Here is a 23452-nt window from a genome sequence, read left to right as displayed (position 1 = left end):
TTTTGTAAATGATTGGAGAGGAAGGCTAGGGTTTCAAAATCCTTGCCCTAAATTTTGAAATCCAAGGGGTGGAGTCTAGGGTTTCTAAAACCCTAGCCCAAGTCGAAATTATGGCGTTTTAGGTTTTAATTTCAATTAAACCCTAATTGATCTATTCTTCTATTATAGCTATTCAATAGAAAACAAGCCAAACCCTCTGATACCATTGATAGGATTTAAATAAACAAAAAAAAAACCCTTAAGTTTGCATGCAACCTAAATAAGATCTATGTTTTCTTTATTGAACCTATAACTAAGAACATCAAAAAGAAACCTAGAAACCCTAGGATATTTTCGAAATTTGGATAAGAGGGTTTTAGGATTACATAGCTTTTAGTTGTTATAGCAAAAACCTAAAATTCTCCTTTGTTGATCTCTTGGAAGCAAGTACCACAAGTGGTGCGCCTCTAATGGAATCCCACCCAAGCTAGTAAGAGGATAATATAAGAGAGAGGAGAGGGGAGACAAGATTTCTTCCAAGCCTTGGGAAGGGAAGGAGTGGACAAATATGGGACCAAAGGGTTCCTTAGATAGATGAGGAAACTTGGTGCCAAAGCTAGGGTTTAAGGGATAAGACCTAGATTCCTTTGCTTGGTGACCAAGCAGCCTAAGCCCTTATACAAGGGCCTTGGACAAAATCTCTTAGGCTTTCCCTAGAGTTTTTCATCCACTGCATTCCATGAGGTTTTAAAGCCTTCATTTCTCAACTATCAGTTAATAACTAAACACTCCTTGTACTTCTAATTAATTCAATTAATCCAAAAATTATTTCCAATTAATTTATGATTAATTATTAATTAAATAATATGATTTCTAGCTAATATATTATTTTCATAACGCATTAATAAACCGTTTATTTAATTTATTGTTCGCATAATAAATTAATTTCTCTCTTTAAAAATCATCTGTCTAATTCCTAGGTCTGAGGGCAACCCAAAATGGCTGTGTTACTATCAATTCAAGTATATACCAATTTTAGTTATGGGATTAGACACCTAATCCAACATTAAGTATTTGATGTAGAGTCAAAAATTTTACTTTACCATCCAAAAATACTTTAGGGCAATCTTCGTTTCCTATGATACTTGTCATTGCATTAATTGCAACTTGTCTCTTTTGAATCATAATTACGTGGAATAGAGGACACATCAATTCTATTCCTTCATAATGAAAAGTTCCGACCGAAACCGTTCCTTTCCATTAGGATTCGAACGTCCCTCTTCTTTCTACAAACATTCAAAAGCGATAACTAGAATTGGATAAGAAAACTAATTCATTTCCATTTTCCTTAGTTTTAAGAAGTTTTAAGAATTCCATCAATGTTTTCTCTATACTATTCATATAATAAATCAAGAGGAAATTATAATAAGAACAAATGAAAGATCCAAGCACAAGATGTATGTCACACCCCCAAACCAGATGACGGAAACGTCCGAGGGTGGAACAACAACACATTATCACAACAATTGAATACATTGAAACACATGTACATAAATAACCATCATATCATATGATTAGGTAAGTTACATGATCCGAATGTTAAGTAATATCAAAACACATTACAAGTTTTTCATGTTATCAAATGAAGTAGTTTCCCACAAAATTCTAGCGATGATATTTGGTATCTTGAATTCAAAAGTAGCTCCACTGATCCAAGCTTAATTGTTTCCTGAGATCACATGTCGTTTTAAAAGTCAACATAAAGTTGGTGTGTTCATAAGAGTTTAGTTGTAGAAAAAATCTATGTTTATCCTTATATGAAAATCGCATCTCTGCCTTGTAAAAAGTTTTGTATTTGTACGCCTTTAGCGTAAAAGAAAAATGTATGCATGTAGTATGTATCCAAAAGTATTTATAAAATTAAAGTTCCTAAAACTTCTAAACTTATAAAAAGTGTGGCCTGTCATGTGATTTTATTATCTAAAAATCAAGTGTATAAGTAAATAACCATACCTATAAACGTAGTGTATATGTAAATAACCATACTTATAAATGTAGTGTATAAGTAAATAACCATACTTATAATTATGTCTTGAACTAGAATTTTACTATTCGATGTTATTGTGAGTCCGTATAATCGAGCTATCGACTGAAATGCCCGCCACAACGCTTGTTCGGACGTCGTGAAAATGTTAAGACAATTGTCACCCTTGAAAAGTCGGTCATGGTTATAGCAAGCAACCATGGATGGAGTTTGTCAATGCCATATAGATCTATGCATAACTCTCTTGCTCATTTAAGATTTAACGATTATAAGGACGAGACTTAACATATTGGTTGAAGAAATGTCTCACATAACTCGTCTAAAGTACGTTATTCTAGGTTGTAAATGAAATCAAATTTTTTTCCATGTTCAGTGTATTGTTCCAAATGTGTAACGTCCCAAAAATCACGACTAAAAATTTCTTTTAAAACATTACTAAAACTGTATTTATAAAAACCGCATCATAAGTCATAACATAATTTCCGAGTATTAATCCAAAACATAATCATATTATCAGAGTAAACATTCTCAGGCTAGCTGACTATGGTGTGTGCACTGCAATATCTCCAAGCTCCTCCTTTGAAAACCGAGTAACTGAAACCAAAGACTGAAACCGTAAGAACGAAGCTTAGTGAGCTCCCCCAAACTACCACATACTATACAATAACATATAAAGCACATACCGGGCCTTTCCCACAGCATCGGACCGAGGTCCGGAAACTGACTGGGACCTTGTCCCCTGCATCGGATCGAAGTCCGGACTAACTGGGGCCTTGCCCCCTGCATCGGACTGAAGTCCGGAAACTGACTGGGACCTTGTCCCCTACATTGGACCAAAGTCCGGACTAACTGGGGCCTTCCCCCTGCATCGGACCGAAGTCCGGAAACTGACTAGGACCTTGTCCCCTATATCGGACCGAAGTCCGGACTAACTGCATCGGACCGAAGTCTGGAACTAACAGAACATAGCATAACATAAACATATCAACTAGCATGAACACACATATACTGCATATTGCATTGGGCCATAGCCCGAAACACAAAACACATAAATCCTGTTTGAGCCACGAAGGCATCAAACACACTAACTACTGCATCCGACCGAAGTCCGGAAACTACTGCAAGCTAAACGGGCCGGCATTGTGGCCTTAGAACCGTTCCTACTAGAAGGAAACTCACCTGGTACTGCTGAACTTGCTGGTAACCCCTCTGGATGCTAACCGACAATTTCCTGAACTGCTGCTCCATTAGTTCGCCGAGCTACCAATATCAAAACATATATCACTTAGCTTAACTGATCTCTAAAAGTCAACTATGTTAACTCTGGTCAAAGTTAACCTTCCAGGTCAAACCTACTCGTCGAGTCTGCCTACTGACTCGCCGAGCTCATTAGCTTAGAATCCTTTCATTCGCAACTCGACTCGCCGAGTTAGACCATGACTCGCCGAGTCTACTGATTTCCGAGTCCTGACCTGTCCAACTCACTGAGTCCCCACTCAACTCACTGATCCGAGTCTTAACTCGAAGGGTTTAGGGTTTCACAACCTGACTCGCCGAGTCCAAAAACAGACTCGCCGAGTCCAAGAACAGACTCGCCGAGTCCAAGGCAATCTTCAACAGACTCGCCGAGTTGTTCTTCCAACTCGTCGAGTTGCTTCCTAACTTCATCCAACTCGTCGAGTCCACCCATGTGACTCGCCGAGTCGCTTCAGTTCTTAATCCATTCAGTGGCTTTTCGAGCCATGCAGGGGCTCCTAATCATAGATCCATACTTCCAATGTCCATTCCCCATGTAAAGTAGCAAAATTTACGTATAACTAAGGAGATCAAGGCTCAAAACACTACAAACAAGGGTTTAAGACAAAGAGGCTTAACAACCAATCCAAAGACTGATGCTTTATGATTTTGTAGGCCAGAATACACTTAGATATGAAGTAGCAACTTTAGATTCGGGCTCCAACTCGAAATGATTCAACGACAAGGCATAAAACCCCAAAACTCATAACCAAGATAGATCTAGATGCAAAGGAGGGGAGATAACAACTTATTACCTCCAAGATGAGCACAAACTAAAATAGTTCTCGGATCTACACCTCTCCTTTGAAGCAACCCTCTTGATCTTCAAGTTCCTTTCAAAGATTCCCTCCTCTAAAGCTATTTCCTCTCAAATGATGGAAGCTCACACGAAAACTAGGATTTACAGGTTCTCAGGGATGATATAGAGGCTGAGGAAGGGACATAACATCCCTTATATAGGGTACAACCCCCGGGATTAGGGTTTCTCTCTTCAGACCGGACTCGCCGAGTCCATTCTTTGACTCGCCGAGTCGGTCACTTACTCCTCGATCCGGGTCCCGCTCGGACTCGTCAAGTTCCTCCCTGGACTCGACGAGTTGACCCCTTTGACTTAGGGTTTCTTTCCTTTCTTGGACTTTCTGATTTTGGGTGTTACAACTCTCCCCCACTTAAACTAAACTTCGTCCTCGAAGTTTCTCTACGGCCAATCGCCCTGCAAACTGCTGTCAACACTTTGCTTGGTTGACATATAATTCACTGACCACCTTTGTTGGCCTTTCGCCTGGCTATTCTGACTAACATTAATCCTTGCAGATAATAATCTCGGGTCAAACCTAACCCTGAACATTCTTGGAACACCAGTTACTCGACCGACAAACCTCCTGATACTCCTTGAGTACTTATGCTGAACACCCTGGGGTTTCCCCCTTTTCTTTCCTGGCGCGATTTCTGGCCTTTCCAAGGCAACGCCCCATAACCAACTACTTCTATGACACTGTGAAGGACCCATCCTTCACCGAATCCACTACTCCCGCTACTCCCAATACGGGTCATTACCGCTAGTATTCACTAGACACTTCTCGCTACTATAACTTAGTATTGAACACCCATCAATCAACTAGTCGGATTCTACCATAGACTGCTTTCCATTACTGCCACTAACTGAAAATCCCTGCCGTCCCTCATCTGCCTTCCGGATGAACCGTGACCACCCTGGTCCCTACTGATGTTTCCATATCTGGGTTACCGGACTTCTACCGGTTACTACACCTATCTTCCTAATCGCTTCAGCGACTTTTGAAGATGCCTCGACTATCTATAACTGTTCTACCCACTCTGCCACTCATACTGAATCGATGCTGTTGGAACCAGCCTGCTTATCTCTCATCTGACTACTCAACTTCCAATAATTCGAGCCTTCCATCCTGAAAGAAAGGCTACCTGCCTAATTATCCTTGCAGATCACTTATACTTGGCTAAACACTCAACTGATCATGTTGAGAGGGACTTGCCATTTCAAATCGACCAACTATACCGTCGACACTTGCGTTCCAACACAAATACTAATACTGGCCATCACACTGCAACTAATCGAAACACTAAACTACCGAAACACTGAACTGCCTGCAACACTGAATTGCCTGAAACACTGAACTGCCTGAAACACTGAACTGATTGAAGCACTGAACTGCTATACGGCTGCTTCCCAAAATATCTCAAGACCTTCCTAGTCTCCAAGCATTCGTCGGTTATCTGCAACACCGAGTTCCAACCCAACTGTGGAGTCCAAGGACTCCTCACTTAGTCGCCCCCACGACTTCTGAACGAAATCTTTCTCTAGAACTAGTTTCCACTAGCTATCCTGACACTGTGGCTCCAATAACCTCCCGATCCAACCGACCGGGTCCATGCCGAATCCTGACATTATCAAATCCAAGACTAAAATGATGGCTCCCAGACTAACGGTAGCCCATCACATACACGAACCCAAGTGGTCCACTGCTTCCCTGATCTCATGACTGTGGTGACAATCCACTGATAAATCGCCGACTTAACCATAGCTGAACCATTTGGAAAATTCGAAATCCAACCCGTGGATTCCCACATCCTCACTGCTGCACCCGAACTGGTGGGTACTACTGTTTCCCCCGCGTCCAAACAACGCGCTCATGCTGACTACTAACCTGACGTATGCTGTGGCTACATCCACAGACTTATAACTCCCTAATAGTATCTGGCTGCTAGTGAATGCTACGACTACCCACACAGACTTACAACACTCTACTACTATCTGACTGCTAGTGAATGCTACGGCTACCCCCGCAGACTTACAACACTCTACTACTATCTGACTGCTAGTGAATTCTATGGCTACCCCCGCAGACTTACAACACTCTACTACTATCTGACTGCTAGTGAATGCTACGACTACCCCTGCAGACTTACAACATTTTACTACTATCTGACTGCTAGTGAATGCTACGGATACCCCCGCAGACTCACAACACTCTACTGTTATCTGATTGCTAGTGAATGCTACGGCTACCCCCGCAGACTTACAACACTCTACTACTATCTGACTGCTGCTGAAAAATGTTCGGTTTTCCTGTCGCTTTACCATGCTCTGCGTGCTGTCTCTGCTACTGACTACTAACACGGAAGCATCTCTTGCTAACTGTTCTCAAGATCCTCATTCCAACTCACTAGAGCCTTACAGGCGGTCCTCCAACCTGGATTCCCAACCAGCTACTAACCATCTCGAATACATGAACTAACTATTGGGAGGTTCCTCAAACTCCCAATCCTGAACTCCTCTATCCATCAATTGCTGCTACTATCTTTTCTTCTCAGAGGCTGCACACTCATTCTGGATCTGCATACTCTTACCCTTGTATACTCGGAGGGTTCTCCCCCACTTAGATCCGGCTAACTCCTTTCTGCTCACTGGTCGAAAGGATTCCCCAACCTTCCTTCCATGAAAAGGGGCAATCCGCTGCCCGCCCACGTTTACCTCTGCTGGACCTCCAACTAACCCTTACTAGATCTGAACCATTCCTGCTTAACTAACTGAGCACTCTTCAATCCTTCACTGTATTTTCTTTAGTGTCTGCATCTTGAGAACTTGCGTTCAGGGTAAACATCTCCAACTCACTTCCTTACTATCTGCTAGCTACTTCACTAGAAGATTTAAATCTTCACTACTGAGGATATAATTGATCAATACCCGAATGACATCTTCCGAAAGTAATGAGGTACTACCGAATCTTACACATACATGCTACAGTCACCGCATCTGAAATAACCTGATCTAGAGGGAACGACCTCCAATTTACCATTCTAATTCCACGGTATGCAGATGGCATAAAACTCAGTCACAAACAGGTAATATAATACCCCAACACTTATGCTTGTTGATATCAATGCAACAATAACAATAATATCATGAATAATAATTGACAGGAAGGTAAAAGATACGTACCCCCATCATTCAGTGCTGCTCGAATCCTTGTTGAAATCAACCAGAATACTCGGCTCCGAGCCGTGGGTGCCCTTGCCCGACCCTGATGTCTATTGGTGGTTCTCGAAGTCCCAGGGGCAGGAGCTGGCACCTGCCCTGCTGTATATAAACTCAGACAGTGGGCCTTCTTGTGGCCCCTCGGACTACAACGGAAACATATCTAATCAAGCCCCTGAGCGATGGTAACAATACAATCTCTGCTAAAATGGCCAATCCGGCCGCACATGAAACATCCAACATCACCACCAATTCTACGCCTGCACGTACCCTCGTGCGTCCTACCACACGTCCCGCATCGACTGCGGCTCTGATAGTCCCTCGATCTCGAATCCGACCCCTTAGGCCTCTTGCCCGAACCTGTGGCTACCTGAGTCTCATCTGTTTTCCTCTTCCTTTCCGACTCTCTACCCGACTCACGCTCATGCGTTACCTCGTCGACCCCATCCATCGCCTGAACAACTGTTGTCTGGTCCTGGAGCTTCACGGTCAACCTACTAGTGACCCGTCCAACGATGTTGGGCAGCTCCCCGCGAATGGCTCGCGCAACCTCCTTGACTATCCAATCATGTAGAGGTCTCTCCTGGAGACAGGGTGCCCCGCTCACTCCCGTCCCCTGATGGAAAGAGCTAAAAGTAGGATCTCCCTCCCTGATGGATCGCAGTACTCCATAAGAATCGGGCTCTAGACGAGCCCCAAACTACCCTGAAACTATCGCGGCCCTAAAGGCCTCAAGACAACTGTCCAAAAGCTCCATAATGGCCTCCCTAACTGAACCAATGTAAGGTCAAGCCTTGAAATATGATAATGTTTGAAACAGACTCAGCGTCAGCATATGTCTCAGCGTCAGCACCAGCACGTCAGCAGTTCAGTTTGTAATAGTTTAGTCTATTCAGTACATTGTAACAAATCTTGTATTTATCCTGTTTCCTTAGTTATCTTGATTTATTAGCTAGCGTATCCCTGAATTGTAGGGATTATCTAGAATAACAGTATATATTGTTTTGTATAGGTTGGTGAATGGCCACGCCTTTCACAAACCCTAATCGTCGCTTTGTGCACACGATAATCTCTTTGTGAGATTATCTTTCTTAGTGAAAGTTTTTCTTCGTGAATCTCTCTTGTTCTTATTTGTAGTCATTATTTGATATTTCGATTGATCTAAAGGCCTCTTCAATTGGTATCAGAGCAGGTTTCTTTTATCAAACAAATGGCTTCATCTTCTTCTTCATCAAACTCATCAAATCATCCTTCTGCTAAAATCCCTCCTTTCGATGAAACAAACTTTGCTATGTGGAAAATAAAGGCTCTATATGCCTTAGAGTCTGTTGATGAAGACATGCTGGACATCGTTGAAAAAGGTCCTTATGTTCCGATGTATCAGCCTCTTAAAAATAATGTTCCTGATGGTACTATGAAGAAAACTCCAAAAGAAAACTGGACAGCAGATGACAAGAGAAAACATGGTCTAGATGTTCGTGCTCGTGCCGCAATCAATTACTCTTTGCCATACAACATCTTTGGGCTAGTTCAAAATTGCATCTTAGCAAAAGAGATGATGGATACGCTGACTGAATCCTTTGAAGGAACTGAAGAAGTCAAGGCTACTCAAATAAATGATCTTAACCGAAGGTATGAACATTTTTTTGCTAAGAAAGGTGAAACCTTGACTCAAACTTTTAACAGATTCAATACTCTTGTTAATGATCTTCGGAGACTAGATCAGTTGAAGCATAGAACTGTTCTAGTGCAAAAGTTTTTGGATTCTCTAGGTACAGGTTGGGAGAATCATGTTGATGTGCTGAAAAACAGTGAAAAGATCAACTCTATGGACTTACAAATTCTCTATGGAAATCTTCGATACCATGAAGAATCCAAGCTTCAAAGAAAGATGAAGGATTCTCAACGTGAATCTTCTGTTGCCTTATTCTCCAACAAAAAGCTGGTGGGAGACTCAGACACTGAAAGCGACTCAGACACTGACTCATCTAAAACTAACACTGATGATCTTGAAAAGGTTGTAGCCAGTGCAACCTTGATTGTAAAGACCTTTGAAAAATCAGGTCGAAATTTCTCAAAGTTCCAAAAGAAGATTGGTGGAAAGTTCTCAAAAGGGTCAGGAGCTGATAAAAGGCATAGTGCTGATAAGAAAGAGAAGGCTCAGTGCTTTAACTGTGGGAGCACTGATCATTTTGCAAAGGACTGTAAACAAAAGAAACAAGGCTCAGATGAATACTGGAAGCAGAAGTACAACAAGCTGATTGAGAAGCTGAAAGCTGAAAACTTGGAACATAAAGTGCTTGTTGCTGAAGAAGAAAAATGAAAAACTGATGAAGAGTCATCAGATGATGAAGTCAAGTGTCTCATGGTCAAAATAGAGGACTCGGATATTCCTGATAAAGACAAAAGTACTTTTGACACTGATATGTTTGATGCTGAAAATTCCAGGAAGCACAACATTGACTCTTCTTCAATGTACCAGGTTAAAAACTTTGTTTCCTATTCAATGAATGAAAAAATCAAAATGTTTGAGTATTTGGGTGTCATTAATTCTAAGAAGAATCAAACCATAAGAAATTTGCAAAATCAAATTGATCTTCTTGAAACTGATATATCCATAAAAAATAGCATTATTGAGTCCACTCAGGAAAATCTTAGAATTTCTAGTTTGTCAAACTCATCCTTGTCTGCTGAAATTGATGATGTCAAAAATCTTTTGATCAAAGAACAAACTGTGCTTCACACTTGGGCAAAATCTCATAAGAATGTCAATTATATTATTTCAGCTCAAATTCCACATTCTTGTGAGAAAATTTTTGGGGGTAATTTTGCCGAAGCTGAAATTTTTTTTAAATCACAAGAAAAGGAATCTGAGGTCTATTCCATGAATGAGATGAAAAACAATTTCAAAAATAAGTTTGTCAGTAACTCTTTTATTAATCAAAGTTTAATTGATGAATATTGTACTATTAATTCTGATGGTATTACTGAGTGTAATGTTGAAATTACCGGAATTGATCCTACATCTTATCCTGCACATCTTGTTAGACCAACCCCTCTAACTGAGAATATTATTGCTTTTCCTATCTCTAATGGAGTGTTTCATGCTGTTCATGAACAACTCAAGCACTTCCCTAATTGCAATCCATCTGTGAATAAGTCAAAATCAGATTATGATAGTTCATCTCCTAACACTGATCAAATTCTTTCTGACACTGATCTCAGTCGTGACTCAGTGATAAACAAAAGGACTCAAAGCTCTATTGGTGAATCTTTCATATCAAAATGTGTTAAATCAAAAAATTTGCTCACCAAGAAGAACTTTGGAACTAGAATTTGTTACAGATGTGGTGATTCCTCTCACAAGATCAGTGAATGTTCTTTTGATAAATCATCCTCAAGAGCTGAAAATATTAAAGTTAGGAATGAAAAATGGACTCTTAAGTCAAATTCTTTAAACTGTCTTCCTAAGGAGTGTTATAATTTATTATCAAATAACTTTGTGAATGACCCATCTTCGAATGGGTCAGTGTGTTCTAACTAGTTTCTCAGCACTGCAGGGTCAGGAGCATCTTTGGTACTTAGACAGTGGTTGCTCAAGGCATATGACAGGATCAAAGTCCCTCCTGGAAGATTATGTTAAGAAAACGGTCCTGCAGTTACCTATGGAGACAATGGAAAGGGGCTCACTAAGGGATATGGAAACATCAAATGCAACAACGTGGTTTTTCAAAACGTTTCATATGTTAAGGGTCTCAAACAAAATCTTATTTCTATTAGTCAATTGTGTGATGCTGACTATGAAGTTCACTTTACAAAGAAGGAAGGAAGAGTTGTAAACACTGACAAGAACATCGTACTCTCAGCAAGTAGAAAAGATGATATATATGTTCTTGACATGTTCTCAAGTGACAAGGCACTGATGCAATGTTTCTTTACAAAGTCTCAGACGAATCTTAGCTGGATTTGGCACAAAAGGTTTTCTCATCTGAACTTCAAGAATCTATCTAAGATATCCAATCAAGACCTTGTTAGAGGGCTCCCAAAATTTAGCGTTGTGAAAGACAAGATGTGTTCAGCTTGTGAACAAGGAAAACAAACCAAGTCCTCTTTCAAACCCAAGTCATGTACCAGTATATCAGTCCCTCTCCATCTACTCCACATGGATTTGTTTGGACCTATTCCTGTTCGTTCACTAGGTGGAAATAAGTATACTCTAGTGGTCGTTGATGAGTTCACTCGATTTACTTGGGTAGTTTTCTTAAAGAAGAAAAGTCATGCTGCATAGGAAATTATCTCACTGATTCGTAAAAATGAGACACTGACAGGTCTTAAAGTCAAGCAACTGAGAAGTGATCATGGTACTGAGTTCCGAAACTCAACTCTTGAAGAATTTTGTGATCATAAAGGAATTGGACAAAACTTCTCGGCTCCTCATACTCCGCAGCAAAATGGTGTTGCTGAACGAAGAAATAGAACACTGATTGAGGCAGGAAGAACCTTGATAATTCATGCTGGTCTTCCCATGTCGTTTTGGGCTGAAGCTGTCAATACTGCATGTTTTACTCAGAATCGATCTCTAATTCACAGGATTGACAAGAAGACTCCATATGAAATGCTGAAAGATCGAAAACCAGATGTATCCTTTTTGCGTGTGTTCGGATGCATTTGTTATATTCTAAATCAGCGTGACCCAAGATCCAAGTTTGAACCTAAAGCTGACAAAGGCATTTTTGTTGGGTACTCATCTATTTCAAAGGCTTTTCGTGTTTTTCATGTGAACAGGCAATGTGTTGAAGAATCCATTCATGTGAAGTTTGATGAGGAATCATACACTGATGAAAAAGTCACTCATTCTCCTTCTATCTTTCAAGAGCTTCTCTCTTGTCCATTCGATGAAGCTCCTTCTGCTGAAGATAAGATTGATTCCTCTGATCCTATCATTCCAGTTCCATGTTCCTTGAATCAAGATATTGCAGCCACATCAACAGATGATTCATTAGGTGCTGATGAAACCCTTGAAGCTGAAGATTCTCCTGAAACTGATAATGTGTCAGTGTCCATCCCTCCGGAATCAACATCAGTCATTGTACATCGGGATCATCCTGTTGATCGAATTATAGGGAATATTCATGATGGTGTCCGAACCAGATCTAGTGTACTTAATAACTTTTGCATGTATGTTAACTTTGTTTCAATGATCTTACCTGATAAGGTACACACAACTCTTCAAGATGCTGATTGGATCAAGGCCATGCAAGAAGAACTGAATGAGTTTGAAAGGCACAAAGTCTGTACTCTTGTCCCAAGACCATCTGGAAAGACTATCACTGGAACTTGCTGGGTCTATCGTAACAAGGTTGATAAAGATGGAATCATTACTCGAAACAAGGCAAGGCTTGTGGCTCAAGGGTTTACTCAAATTGAATCCATCGACTATGGGGAAACTTTTTCCCCAATTGCTCGCATTGAAGCTATCAGACTGTTTCTCGCATACGCATCCTACATGAACTTCATTGTCTATCAGATGGATGTGAAAACAGCATTCCTTCATGGTGTGTTAGAAGAAGAAGTTTTCCTAAATCAGCCCCCAGGCTTTGTAGACAAAGATCATCCTGATTACGTGTACCGGTTAGAAAAAGCTGTTTATGGACTGAAGCAAGCCCCTAGGGCTTGGTATGAGACGCTGACATCGTATCTGCTTGAAAATGGATACAGACGAGGAGCAATCGACAACACTCTCTTCATCAAAAGCAAAGGCTCAAATATGGTTCTTGTTCAAATTTATGTCGATGACATTATTTTTGGCTTTCCAAATGAGACACTGAGCAAGGAATTTGCTGAGATCATGTCTCAAAGGTTCGAAATGAGCATGATGGGAAAGATGACCTTTTTCTTAGGTCTTGAGGTTCAGCAACAAAAAACAGGTATTTCCATTTGCCAAAGTAAATATATCTCTGACCTGCTTGTTAAGTATTCTCTCAGTGACTGCAAACCAGCATCTACCCCGGTATCTAAGACTGATAAAATACACGCTGATCCAACTGGAACTGATGTCAATCACTCTCTGTATCGAGGAATGATTGGATCCCTCTTGTATCTCACAGCAAGTCGTCCTGATATCATGTTTGGAACCATTCTCTATGCTCGATTCCAAGCTAATCCCAAAGAATCTCACCTCATGGCCGTCAAACGTATTTTTCGATACTTAAAGGGAACTCAAAACCTTGCACTGTGGTATCCTCGCGACTCAGCATTTGAACTTTATGGATACACTGACTCAGATTATGCAGGATGCAATTTAGACAAAAAGAGTACATCTGGTGGATGTCACTTCCTTGGCAACCGTCTCATCAGCTGGTCTAGCAAGAAGCAAACATCTGTTGCCATCTCAACTACAGAGGCTGAGTATGTTGCCGCTGGGAGATGTTGTGCTCAGCTCTTATGGATTCAAAATCAGCTTCTCGACTATGGGTTCAAGTTCTCAAAGACTCCCATCTATTGTGACAACACCAGTGCCATTCAGATCACACAAAATCCTGTTCAGCACTCAAAGACAAAGCATATCGAGATCAGACATCACTTCATCAGAGATAATGTTGAAAAAGGAAAAGTTGTTCTTGAACATGTCAAGACTTCGGAGCAACTTGCTGATATCTTCACAAAGGCACTGGATTCTCAATCAACTGCTTACATTATTGGAGAGCTGGGAATGATTTGCTTGTAATTAATTTTGATGTTTAATTGTGCTAATGTTTGATTTTGTCTTATAAGCTGATGATAACATACTGATGATATTTGCTACTGAGCACTTTGGTTTGATTTCTTATCCTTCTCTTCTTCAAGTCTTCTAAATAAAAGTTGAATGATTCACTGTATTAAACCATACACTGATAACGACTTGAAACTCTTTGCCGATGGTTAGATCAAAACACCAAGATCTATCACACGCAACTACCCCCTCTCACCAATCTAACACTGACTCTGTGATTCAGTGTGCCAAAACACACACTGATGAGAATCTAAAATCTTTGCCGATGGTTAGATCAAAACACCAAGATCTATCACACGCAACTACCCCTTCTTACCAATCTTACACTGATTCTGTGATTCAGTGTGCCAAAACACACGCTAATGAGAGTCTAAAAATCTTTGCCGATGGTTAGACCTAAACACCAAGGTTTATTACACGCAACAATCCATTCTTTACCCTCCTATTATTCAGTGTCTAATGATTCATTAAGATAAACCACTCACTGATGAAGTCACAACACTCTGTGCCGATGGTTAGATAATGTAACTAGTATCTATCACACGCACCAATCACCTTGCTAGCCCTGAATAAGCAAGCTGTACTTTGAATTGACAGAGAAATATTTTCAGCATGTAACATTTGTGACACTGAGCTCAGCGCCTCCGCAAACACTGATTGACGCTTCACCTTCAGTCAACGGCTCTTTTATCCAACGACTACTTTACACTCTGACAGGTTGTTACGATGCGCCGTTCTTATTAATGAAGACAATCATCATCTTTTTAATCAAGATAATCATTACCTTTTAAAACCCTTTTCATTCCATATTTAAACCTCTCTCTCCTTTGGTTTATCTTTTCTTCACAAAATCCTTGAACCTCTCTCAAAACCCTAGAATTCTAAAATACTCTCAAATGGCGGCATCTCTGTTCACATACTCCTCAACTTCTCGAAGGGTCATTCCTGCCCCAAACTCACCTCCTCTTCCCATTCACATCAAGGCCACCAATGTAGTCTTCAACCCCGACATTCCAGAGGTTCATCGAGGTCTTGGACTCGATGATTTCGTAAATTTCTTGGCTTCTTGTCGTCTTCGATATGCAATCAGCGATGTACCATCCGAGTTCTTCCCAGAACAAGTATGTGAGTTCTACTACACTGCAACCGTTAATGAAGAAAACAACGCCATCACCGGAACCATTGGCCATGGAAGACACTCTGTCTTCATCACCGCAGAACTTCTCAGTGCTGCTTTAAGGTTACCAATCTTCGAACCCTTCTCTGAACCTCCATCTATTGAAAGATGTAAACACATGTTTGATCAACTGGGCTATGATCACTCAAAGGCTAGTACTTGATCAGCTCTTATTTTGCGTCAGTGCATGACCCCAGGCTGGAAGTTTTTCACTGGAGCTCTATGCAAGTGTGTGGGTCACAAGTCTCGTAGTGGTGACCAACTGAGCAATTATGAGCAACAAGTTGTCTGCTCCCTTCTTCTCAACAAAAGGCTGGATTATGGGGCACTTTTCTTTGATCAGCTTGTTCAGCTTCTACGTGCAAATGTACGTGCTGATCATGTTCCCTTTCCACGCTGGATTGCCCTGGTATTCGACAAGTTCTTCGCTGCTGACTACTTTTCTCACTCTGGGAATCCAATCCAATGTCCCCAAATGTCAGTTCGTATGTATCAGGATGATCCTTTAGATACCGACATTGGAATCTCCGATCGGATGAGAGAATGGATTGCCAATCCATATACTGTGCCTTCTCTCACCGCTGACACTGATGAAGGAGGTGCTGATGGTCATCATATGGATCATGCTGATCAAGAGGTGGAGCATCCTGATGGCGATCATTTCTCCCCTCATCTGTCTCATCACATCATCTCGGACTCTGGTAAAGCCTCCTCAGCACCACAGGATTCGATGCCTCAGGGGGAGCATCCCTCACAGGGGGAGCATCAGTCTCAGGGGGAGCATCCGTCACCAACAGCTCACCATTTCTCTCCAAGGATGCCTCCTAGCTCTCCAATTGTCCCAGGTACCTCAATGGTTCAAATTCCCGCTTCAGCATTTTCTGAACTACTGTCACTAACTCGGGACATGAGTCAGCGTCTGCTTCGCATTGAGGCTGATGTTCTACAAATCAAGGAGGTTCTCCTACTTACTCCTCCCGCTGGTCCCAACCTTGATGATGCTCAAAAAGGGGGAGATACTGATGAAGATGCTGATGCTGATGATCATGCTGATGGTGAACCAAATGCTGATGGTGAACCAAATGAGAATGACACTGAACCTGCTGCTGACAACACTATCTTTCAGCATGAATCTTCCAATCCGTTTCCCGTTCGTGAATCTGATTCTGCGGGGCATAATAGTCCAGCAGCTACTGAAAAGTTGTTTGAAGATTGTGAGCATGATGAAGAGCATGATGAACCTGATGACGAATGTCAAATTCGTGACATGAACTTCATTGATCCTCTCAATCCAGTTCAGCAAGAAAGCTCAGATGACCTTGAAGAATCGCATCCGATTTTAGCCGATCCTGTTGCTGATCCAATCATTCCGGTCCAAGGAGAGGATTCGGACGTTGCAAGTGAAGAATCTCATCCACTGTCTCGAAAGCGGAAGGCAGCAGATACTGACTTGGATCATTCTCAAACTGATAATTCTTCGTCTGTGAAGAAACCCAAGTCCATTGTCAGTATTTCAAACCTTGCCACTGAATGGAACATGTCCCCTGAACAAGTCAAGCAAATTCTTGATGAAGCCAATCGAGCTCAGCTTCTAAAGAACATTGCTCAAGCTGATGAATCTCTTATTCAGCACAAACTTCAGGCCAAGGGATCGTTTGAAGCTCAGATGCAGAAGTTCCTGGAATTTCAGTCCAAGGCTCAGCCTTCTCAACCTCCTACTGGCTCTAGTAAGCCTAAGGCTGACAGTGTTCTTGACCGGATTGATCGAAAGAGATTTGAAGATGTTTTTAATCGACGAATGTGTGGAGACAAGATCATCAAAGTCAAAACTTCTAAACCTCGAAGCGAGAAAATCCTTACGTTGCTGATCACTCGTCAAGGTTCTCAGCATTCTTATACTGAAGTTGTCAAAAGGGATGAGCTGATCAGATATGGGTATTCGGAATGGATGGAACTGCTCGATCTAGCATCCAAGCAAACGTCAGCTCAGTCTTCCGAACTGACTTGTGCTCTTCATCTGCTGATCAAAAAGGTTCAGCGTCTGGATCTTGTTCCTAAAGAACGACCTCAGCATCCAGGCCAAAGGTCGTCAGTTCCTAGACCTCGAAGGACCAAGTTTCATGTTGATGGTGAAGATGTATTGGTTCTAGACTTCGGTGCTGGTGTGATTAATAATTCTCTTCCTCTCGGTGTTGATCCGGTTCAGCATCAATTCATCTCAGCTCCTGAACACGGGATGTACTACCTTGATAAAAACAGGAGGATGTGCTTTCAGCGCACTATTGAGATTCCAAAAGCTCCAACCACTCACCTTGTTGGCTTAAGGCAAATGTGCATGAGTCATCAAGATCTATCAGGAGAATTTCACATTCTTATCGCAATGGAGCTGCTGAACAGAAGACAGGAGTTGCTGGACAGTCCTTACTGGCCAGTTAAAATTGAAGCTGAAGCTGAGTATGAAGAATTCCTTTCCAAGGGTGTCTTAATTTAGTTTGTTTTGAACATCATCATATTGGGGGAGATTGTAAGGTCAAGCCTTGAAATATGATAATGTTTGAAACAGACTCAGCGTCAGCATATGTCTCAGCGTCAGCACCAGCACGTCAGCAGTTCAGTTTGTAATAGTTTAGTCTATTCAGTACATTGTAACAAATCTTGTATTTATCCTGTTTCCTTAGTTATCTTGATTTATTAGCTAGCGTATCCCTGAATTGTAGGGATTATCTAGAATAGCAGTATATATTGTTTTGTATAGGTTTGTGAATGGCCACGCCTTTCACAAACCCTAATCGTCGCTTTGTGCACACGATAATCTCTTTGTGAGATTATCTTTCTTAGTGAAAGTTTTTCTTCGTGAATCTCTCTTGTTCTTATTTGTAGTCATTGTTTGATATTTCGATTGATCTAAAGGCCTCTTCAACCAAATATCACGGGAGACTGATCAATGATGTTGCACATAATCTCTGCAGAAATGAAATCTCTCATCTGATCATCAAACTGTCCGGCTCTAGAGCCTAAGCCAGATCCCTCCCCGGCACCTAAACTGCCAACTGATATCTTGCGCAAAGTCACCATGCTGGAAACACATCACAAAACTGATCAATATACATACTGCTGCTAAGGGATCTTTCACACACTTTACTAGTTCCCTGGTTTTGCCTCGGCCCCTCTTGAATCGAGTACGGATCCTCTGCTTTCAGTAGTACGGGCCCATACTACCTTCCACATCTATCCGTACTTTCTTCAAGAGTTACCTCAACTCCACCAAGCCCCTTTTCTCTACTGCAAATCTTTGCTACTCACACCCTAGGCTTGTCCTAGGGAACCTTTGACTCCACCCAAACAGTCCTCAGCTGCTGAAAGCCTCCTCGTAATGCCAATTAGCCACCTCCTGAATACCATCACATGCAATGAAGCTCGGATAATCCTTCGAGTACAAGACTCATCCCTACAACGGTTAGACTCAAATGAGAGATGCGCAATAGGGTCAAATCCGACACTCTGAGTTTATCCAATCCTGACCACATGTGACATGATGTATTCACCTAATGGCTAACTCCCATCTCTCAGAGTCCCACTAAGCACAAAGCAAGCAGCATTCGGATAAAGGAAACATACTCATGCAGACTATTCTCATAATCAAGAAATTGTACTAGCATACAATGTTGAACTCATACTATCAGGCATAACCTAAATAGGCTATCCTACTGTTGTTTACTCAATACTAGCATGCAATTCTCATAAGGCTGAAACACATAAGCAGGCACATAAGGCATCCTCCTAGATCCTTAGTCCTATACTAGCATGCTGTTCTACTGAAACTGAAACTGGAACTAAAACAGAAACTAAAACTGATAATCATAAACTTGTATGGGTAATTTGGGAGTTCTTACTTGAGCTTGGCTGATTGCTTGCACCACACCCTTTGTCTCTTTTCAAGTTATTTTCTTTCTAAATATTCTTTTCGCTTTTTCTAAAACTCTTTTCTTTTCTTAAACTCCTTTTTACCAAAAATTCCTTTCGAAAATGTTTTTCTTTTGAGAACCTTTTACCATTTCCTTAGTTTGAGTCCAGACACACTCTCAAGTATGTCCGAATCCCTCAAACCAAGGCTCTGATACCAACTTGTAACGTCCCAAAAATCATGACTAAAAACTTCTTTTAAAACATTACTAAAACCATATTTTTAAAAACCGCATCATAAGTCATAACATAATTTCCGAGTATTAATCCAAAACATAATCATATTATCAGAGTAAACATTCCCAGGCTAGCTGACTATGGTGTGTGCACTGCAATCTCTCCGAGCTCGTCCTTTGAAAACCGAGTACCTGAAACCAAAGACCGAAACCGTAAGCACGAAGCTTAGTGAGCTCCTCCAAACTACCACATACCATACAATAACATATAAAGCACATACTGGGCCTTTCCCACTGCATCGGACCGAGGTCCGGAAACTAACTGGGACCTTGTCCCCTGCATCGGACCAAAGTACGGACTAAGTGGGGCCTTTCCCCCTGCATCGGACCAAAGTCCGAAAACTGAATGGTACCTTGTGCCCTGCATCGAACCGAAGTACGGACTAACTGGGGCCTTGCCCCCTGCATCAGACCGAAGTCCAGAAACTGACTGGGACCTTGTCCCCTGCATGGGACCAAAGTCCGGAACTAACAGAACATAACATAACATAAACATATCAACTAGCATGAACAAATATATACTGCATACTGCATCGGGTCGTAGCCCGGAACACATAACACATAAATCCTTCTGAGCCACAAAGGCATCAAACACACTAACTACTACATCCGACCGAAGTCCGGAAACTACTGCAAGCTAAACGGGCCGACATTGTGGCCTTAGAACCATTCCTACTGGAAGGAAACTCACCTGGTACTGCTGAACTTGCTGGTAACCCCTGTGGATGCTGACCGACAATTTCCTGAACCGCTGCTCCACTAGTTCCCTGAGTTACCAATATCAAAAGATATATCACTTAGCTTAACTGATCTCCAAAAGTCAACTATGTCTGGTCAAAGTCAACCTTCCAGGTCAACCCTACTCGCCTAGTCTGCCTACTGACTTGCCGAGTTCATTAGCTCAGAATCCATTCATTCACGACTCGACTCGCTGAGTCTACTGATTTCCAAGTCCTGACCTGTCCAACTCACTGAGTCCCCACTCAACTCACTGATCCAAGTCTTAACTCGAAGGGTTTGGGGTTTCGCGACCTGACTCGCCGAGTCCAAAGCAATCTTCAACGGACCCGCTGAGTTGTTCTTCCATCTCGTCGAGTTGCGGCCTAACTTCATCCAACTTGTTGAGTCCACCCATGTGACTCGTCGAGTCGCTTCAGTTCTTAATCCATTCAATGGCTTTTCGAGCCATGCAGGGGCTCCTAATCATAGATCCATACTTCCAAAGTCCATTCCCCATGTAAAGTTGCAAACTTTATGTATAACTAAGGAGATCAAGGCTTAAAACACTACAAACAAGGGTTTAAGACAAAGAGGCTTAACAACCAACCCAAAGACTAATGCTTTATGATTTTCTAGGCCAGAATACACTTGGATCTGAAGTAGCAACTTCATATTTGGGCTCTAACTCGAAATGATTCAAGGACATGGCATAAAAGCCCCAAAACTCATAACCAAGATAGATCTAGATGCAAAGGAGGGGAGATAACAACTAATTACCTCCAAGATGAGCACAAACTGAAATAGTTCTCGGATCTACACCTCTCCTTTGAAGCAACCCTCTTGATATTCAAGTTGCTTTCAAAGATTCCTTCCTCCAAAGCTATTTCCTCTCAAATGATGGAAGCTCACATGAAAAATAGGATTTACAGGTTCTCAGGGATGATATAGAGGATGAGGAAGGGACATAACATCCCTTATATAGGGTACAACCCTCGGGATTAGGGTTTCTCTCTTCAGAGCGGACTCGCCGAGTCGGTCACTTACTCCTCGATCCGGGTCCCACTCGGACTCGACGAGTTGACCCCTTTGACTTAGGGTTTCTTTCCTTTATTAGACTTTCTGATTTTGGGTGTTACAAAATGTATGTGGGTTACCCAGTATGTAATAGTATTAGTCAATGGATAATAGTATTATCCAAGGGGTAATCATTTTATCTAATGTACAAACACAAAGTTTTAATATTTTAAATCTAGATTTTTGGTAAAATGTCAGTTTGCAGTTATCCACTCTATAATAGTATTATCTGTCGCGTAATAGGTCTATACTTAGAAACTTATGAATATGAAGGAACAAAACTTGTGTACTTCCTTTGAAAATACAAATATATGTACATATATTCATTACTAGGACATAAACATGTATGATGTAGTATTACCCAAAGGTTAAAAGTTTTATCCAACATATATTAGATCTAGACTTAGAAATCTTATCTAACATGCTTATAAGAGAGTAAAACTTGGGTACTACATTTGAAAATATGAATATATATATATATATATATATATATATATATATATATATATATATATATAAAGTCATTGACCACAATGTAGTTTGTTAGCATGGTATGTAACCTCCTCCGAAAGTGTAAAATGAGTAAAACTATTAGAAAAGGGGGTTGAACTCACATGTTGTGTTATCGTCCAAAGGTTAAACGAACTTCAAGATTGTGATCCTTGGCTTGGATCCTGGTGTTCTTGAGCTTTCCTTCCAAGATCTTGAGTTGTAAGTGTTGTGTGATCAAGAGACTGAGCTTAAAATGAAGAAATTGGAGAGTGATGGTGCTGGTGGCGCAACTTTTGGCCAAGAAGAAGAATGAGAGAAAAGTGAGTGTTTCCTTAATTTGTCTTTGAGTTATGAAGAGAATGAGTGAAGATGATGGGGGTGTTTATAGGGAAAAAGTTAGGGGGGGGGGGTGATTATTTTATTTAAAAGGTGTAAGGAAACACCATGATGTTGTCTTGTAATCCTTTTGCATTATTTTAATGGGTTTATTTTTCTTATATAATAAAACAAGGATGGTTAGTTATGTGTATGTATATGTGTGTGTGTGTATATATATATATATATATATATATATGTGTGTGTGTGTGTGTGTGTGTGTGCACATGTTTTTATGACCATGTTAAAATTTATACTAATACACTAACTCTTATTCTTAGAGAAAGTGTCATAAAAGTTGGTTGCCCTAATAATTTTTCGTATGATTATTAGCGGTTGGTGATATGGAAGTTAGTATAGTTCATTTATACTTATTACGACCTTACACACTAAAGGTCATTTGTATGTTGTATTTCCATACACCTTGTATGACGTTATTGTTGGGTTATGAGCATAACATCATTCCTATGGTGTACATGTAACCATAATTGCTTGGATCTAGGTTTTTCTAATTTTAACATACAACTATGAATACTAAACTAATAACCCTATGACTAGCACATAACATTCGAAATTGACATATAAACTAGTCAGAATAATTACCTCAACTTGTTATATAGTAATAACAAGAACTCCTTGACCTTTTAAAGCTTAGTTCCCCAAGTGTTGCACCATTAATGGAGTCACAAACACTCTCGCAACAAGATGACATAGGAGAGGGGAAGAAATCGGCTAGGGCTCTATTTTGAAAGACTTAGTGGCCGAAAATCCTTAGTAGAAGGTTCTTTATATAGCTGTGGTTGCTAGGGTTTTCCGGTGGAAACCCTAATACCCGACTTAGGCAACAAGTAGCACATGAACTCCTTTTTTTTAGAGCCCATGGATGAATTCTGTAAGGCTTCCTTATAGAAATTCGCCCACTCCACTCTACGGAGTCCATCAGCCCATTTATGCAGCTATCAATGATTTGAATAACAACCCCTCAATTATTTAATCAGTCTCTTTTGACCACTAAATTAATTCCAAATTAATTTCTGATCAATACTAATTAAATCATATGATTTTCAAATAATTTATTAATCTTATAATATATTAATAAAACCATTTTGAGTATGAATTTATTATTCATATAATAAATTCTACTCTCTCTCCTCTTGTGATCCTATCAAGTTGCCTGAGTGAAGGCAACCCAAAAGGACCATGCTCATAATCAAATAAAGTACATACATAGTTATGGGCTTAGATACCTAAGCCAACAGTCTCCCACTTGGATAAGTCTAATAACTATTATTGCGTACGACTTCAGAAT

This window comes from Lactuca sativa, chromosome 7, assembly GCF_002870075.4.
Source record: "Lactuca sativa cultivar Salinas chromosome 7, Lsat_Salinas_v11, whole genome shotgun sequence".
Classification (NCBI taxonomy): domain Eukaryota; kingdom Viridiplantae; phylum Streptophyta; class Magnoliopsida; order Asterales; family Asteraceae; genus Lactuca; species Lactuca sativa.
Note: the sequence above shows the minus strand (reverse complement) of the source record.